The sequence below is a fragment of the Rhinolophus sinicus genome, linkage group LG03, assembly GCF_036562045.2.
Source record: "Rhinolophus sinicus isolate RSC01 linkage group LG03, ASM3656204v1, whole genome shotgun sequence".
In the NCBI taxonomy this organism is placed as follows: Eukaryota; Metazoa; Chordata; class Mammalia; order Chiroptera; family Rhinolophidae; genus Rhinolophus; species Rhinolophus sinicus.
The window spans coordinates 78246997-78252009 of NC_133753.1; positions in this window are offsets into that span (position 1 = coordinate 78246997).

Sequence of the window (5013 nt, forward strand, 5' to 3'; positions counted from 1 at the left end):
AATGGAAGAACAGCCATACCACCTTCAAAAATTTCAGAATTATTATTTCAGCATTGTCTGAGAGGCTGAGATCCCCACGATGGATGTGAAAAATCAAGAGATGAAACAGAAACAGGAGCTGCCTTCAAGAGTCAATGCTCAACCAGGAGGCCAGTTCATGATATTGATAGTAGCTGAAGAAGACAGAGAAAATTCTATAGGGAAGAAGTAGGTGATTAGCACCATTCGCTAGGACACATGAAACAGCTCAGAAATATCCTTGAACCAGAAAGAAGTAATATGAGGCTAGATTTCCTGCTAGTTATATGAGATCCCACTTGAAGTCTCTTGTTTGAATATTATTTTATGACCCAGGCTGTGGGACCTAGGAAAACTGGCAAAGCTCTAAATGCCAACCAGTCATCTCCCTTTCAATGTCCCACTTGAGGACCTTGTATACAATACATACCGTGTTTCCCCGAAAACAAGACTTAGCCAGACAATCATCTCTAATGCATCTTTTGGAGCAAAAACTAATATAAGACCCGGTCTTATTTTACTATAATATAAGACCGGGTCATGATATGATATGATATGATATGATATGATATGATATGATATGATATGATATGATATAAATATAATACCAGATCTTATATAAGACCGGGTATAATATAATATAATATAATACCAGGTCTCATATTAATTTTTGCTCCAAAAGATGCATTAGAGCTGATTATCCAGCTAGGTCTTATTTTTGCGGAAACACAGTAGCACTGAATACATGATAAGTACACCCACATAAAACATATGAAAGGTACCCTGAACCCTATATTTTCTATCTTCTTTGATGACACAGTCATCATCTAGTCACCCAGCTAGAAAACTAAAAAGTATCCTTCTCTCCTTCACTTTTACTCCTCATAATTGAATCAAGGTATCAACTCTTATCAATTCCACCATCAAAACTATCTGCTCTCTCTTCCCTATCTCTCCTGTATTGCTCCACTCTTTCAGTAGTTTCCAAGCACATCTGGCCTACCAGGGTTCAACCTTTCCCCATCTCAATCAAGTTTTCTTGTTATTGCAAGAGTTCTCTCTCTTAAACGCACCTCTCATGACAAGATTTTCCTGTGGAAACACACCACATAGCTCCATTCTGCACAGAAGATACATTCCCACATTCTTTACATGGCATAAAGATCCACATCCCAACATGAACCTTTGTTTTCTAGGCTGACCATCCAACAGTCTTCGTTCATCATTTATTCAGCAAAGATATTTTGAGTGCCAACTCTGTGTCAAGGATATATTTAGCCACAGAGTCATCCGAACTTGTCTCTCTTAATCAATTATGGCTTTTCATGCTTCTGTGTCTTTTCACATAACATTTCTGATACCTCTGACTTCACACTCAGTCATTCAGGACCTAATTTAAATGCCACATCTTCTGTGAGGCCTTCCATGACCCCCTTATGGTATGTCACTCCCTCCTATGTGATTTTTTTAATACTTGTATATAACTTAATGTAACACTTATCACAATAAAATATTCAATTTAGTCAACATTCATTGAGTGTCTACTATGTCACATGAACAATATTAGATACTGAGGATACATGAGTGAGACATGGGCCATTCTACTGAAGACCTCAGGATTTGTTTGTGTGTTTTTTTCTTCATTTGACTATGAGCTCCTCAAGGAGGAGCTAAAATATGACAAGCATTCAACTGTTTCTTGGGTAAAAATTATCAGGTTTGTTTCTGATACTTTTTTTTCTTCTTTTTATTATTAGTACCAGCTGTACAAAACATAGTGATTAGACATTTACACACCTCAGAAGGTGATAACCCATGGAACTCTACTACCCATCTGACACCATACACAGCTATTACAATAACATTGACTACATTCCCTGTGCTGTACTTCATATCCTGGTTTTTTTTCCTTCATATCCATATTTTTTTAATTATAGTTGACATTCAATATCATTTTATATTAGTTTGAGGTGTACAGCACAGTGGTTAGGCATTTATACAATTTATAAAGTGGTTCCCCCCAATAAGTCTAGTACCCATCTGACTCTATGCATAGTTTTTACAATATTATCGACAATTGACTATATATTTTGCATACTGTATTTCACATCCCCATGACTACTTTGTGACTCCAATTTGTATTTCCTAATCACCTTTCTCACCCTTCTCTCACAACTCCCCTCCCATCTAGTATCATCAGTTTATTCTCTGTTTCTATGAGTCTGTTTTTTTGTTTGTTTATTCTGTTCTTTAGATTCCACATATCAGTGAGATCGTATGGTATTTTTCTTTCTCAGTCTGATTTCACTTAGCATAATACCGTTTAGGTCCATCCATGTTGTTGCAAATGGTAAGATGTCATTATTTTTTATGGCAGAGTAATATTCCATTGCATAAATGTACCACAGTTTCTTTATCCAATCATTTGTTGATGGTCTTTTGGTTGTTTCCATATCCTAGCTATTGTGCACAGCATTGCAGTGAACATAGGAGTGCATATATCTTTTCCAATTTGTGTTTTGGATTTCTTTGGATAAATACCCAGATGTGGAATTGCTGGGTCATAAAGTAGTTCTATTTTTAATTTCTTGAGGAACCTCTATACTGTTTCTCATAGTGGCTGCCCCAACTTGCAATTCTACTAATAGTGCACAGGAGTTCCCTTTTCTCCACATCCTCACCAACACTTGTTTGTTGATTTATTGATAATAGCCATTCTGACAGGTGTGATGTGATATTTTATTGTGGTTTTTATTTGCATTTCTCTGAAGACTAGTGACATGGAGCATCTCTTCATATGTCTATTGGCCATCAGTGTATCCTCTTTGGAGAAATGTCTAGTCAGGTCCTCTGCCCATTTTTAAATTGGATTGTTTGTGGGTTTTTTGGTGTTGAGTTGTATGAGTTTTTATAAATTTTGGATACTAACACCTTATCAGATGTATCATTGGTAAATATCTTCTCCCATTCAGTACAATTTCTTTTTGTTTTGTTGATGATTTACTTTATTGTGCAAAAACTTTTTTGTTTACTTTTTCTTTTGTTACCCTTGCCCAAGGAGATATAGCAATAAAAATGTTACTAAGGGTAATGTCTTAGACTTTACTGCCTATGTTTCCTTATAGGAGTTTTATGGTTTGGGGTCTCACATTTAAGTTTTAATCCATTTTGAGTTTCTTTTTTTTTTTTTTTTTTTGCATGTATCTGTCCAATTTTCCCAGCACTATTTATTGAATAGACTGTCTTCACCCCAATGTAAATGCTTTCTTCCTTTGTCATAGATTAAATGACTATATAGGCATGGATTTATTACTGGGCTCTCTACTCTGTTTGATTCATCTATGTGTCTGTTTTTATGCCAATACCATACCGTTTTGATTATTATGGCCTTGTAGTATACTTTGATATCAGGTAGCGTGATACTTCCAGCTTTGTTCTTCTTTCTCAAGATTGCTGTGGCTATTTGGGGTCTTTTATGTTTCCATGTGAATTTTAGGATTTGTTGTAGTTCTTTGAAAAATGCCATTGGTATTTTGATAGGGATTGCATTGAATCTATAGATTGCTTTGGGTAATATGAACATTTTAACTGTATTAATTCTTCCTATCCATGAGCGTGGTATATGCTTCCATTTATTTGTATCTTCTTTCATTTCTCTCTTCAATGTCTTATAATTTTCTGAGTACAGGTCTTTTACTTCCTTGGTTAAATTTGTATCTAGGTATTTTATTTTATTTTATTTTGATGAAATTGTAAATGAGATTGTTTTCTTAATTTCTCTTTCTGATAGTTCATTATTGGTGTATTCAAATGCAACTGATTTCTGAATATTAATTTGTATCCTGCTACTTTACTAAATTCGTTTATCAGTTCTAATAGTTTTTTGGTGGAATCTTTGGGATTCTCTCTATATAATATGTGATCTGCAAATAATGACATTATACTCCTACCTTTCCAATCTGGATGCCTTTTCTTTCTTCCTTCCTTCCTTCTTTTCTTTTCATTTCTTTTCTTTTCTTTTCTGTCTTCTTCTTCTCCTTCTCCTTCTCCTTCTCCTTCTTCTTCTTCCCCTCCTCCTCCTCCTCCTTCTCTTTTTTCTTCATCTACTGTCTTATTGCTGTGGTTTGGACTTCCAGTACTGTGTTTAATAAAAGTGGTGAAAGTGGACATCCTTCAGACAGAAAATGTCAAGAACCATATGACTTCATTGATATGTCAGATATAAAACTGAAAGCAACAAACAAGACAAACAAATAAAGAAACAAAAGCTCATAGACACAGACAATAGTTTAGTGGTTACCAGAGAGTGACGGGGGAGAGTGATAGTAGAAGATGGTAAAGGGGGTCAAATACATAGTGATGGAAGGAGAACTGACTCTGGGTGGTGAACACACAATGTGATATACAGATGATGTATTAAAGATGTACACTTGGAACCTATGTAATTTTATTAGTGATTGTCATCCCCATAAATTTAATTAAAAAAAAGAAAGCGTAAGAAAAGATGATATAGGAACATTTGTGACAACATGGATGGATCTTGAGAGTATAATGCAAAGCGAAATAAGTCAGACAGAAAAAGCAGAGAACCATATGATTTCACTGATATGTGGTATATAAACCAAAAACAACAAAAGAACAAGACAAACAAATGAGAAACAAAAACTCATGGACACAGACAATAGTTTAGTGGTTACCAGAGGGTAAAGAGGGAGGAGGGTGGGAGATGAGGGTAAGGGGGATCAAAATATGGTGATGGAAGGAGAACTGACTCTGGGTGGTGAATACACAATGGGATTTATAGATGATGTAATACAGAATTGTACACCTGAAATCTATGTAATTTTACTAACAATTGTCACCCCAATAAATTAAAAATAAAAAAAAAGAATGAAACAATAAAAAAGAAAGAAAGAAGACATCCTTGTCTTGTTCCTGATCTTAAGAAGGATGCTTTTAGGTTTTCCCCGTTTAGTATGATGTTAGCTGTGGGTT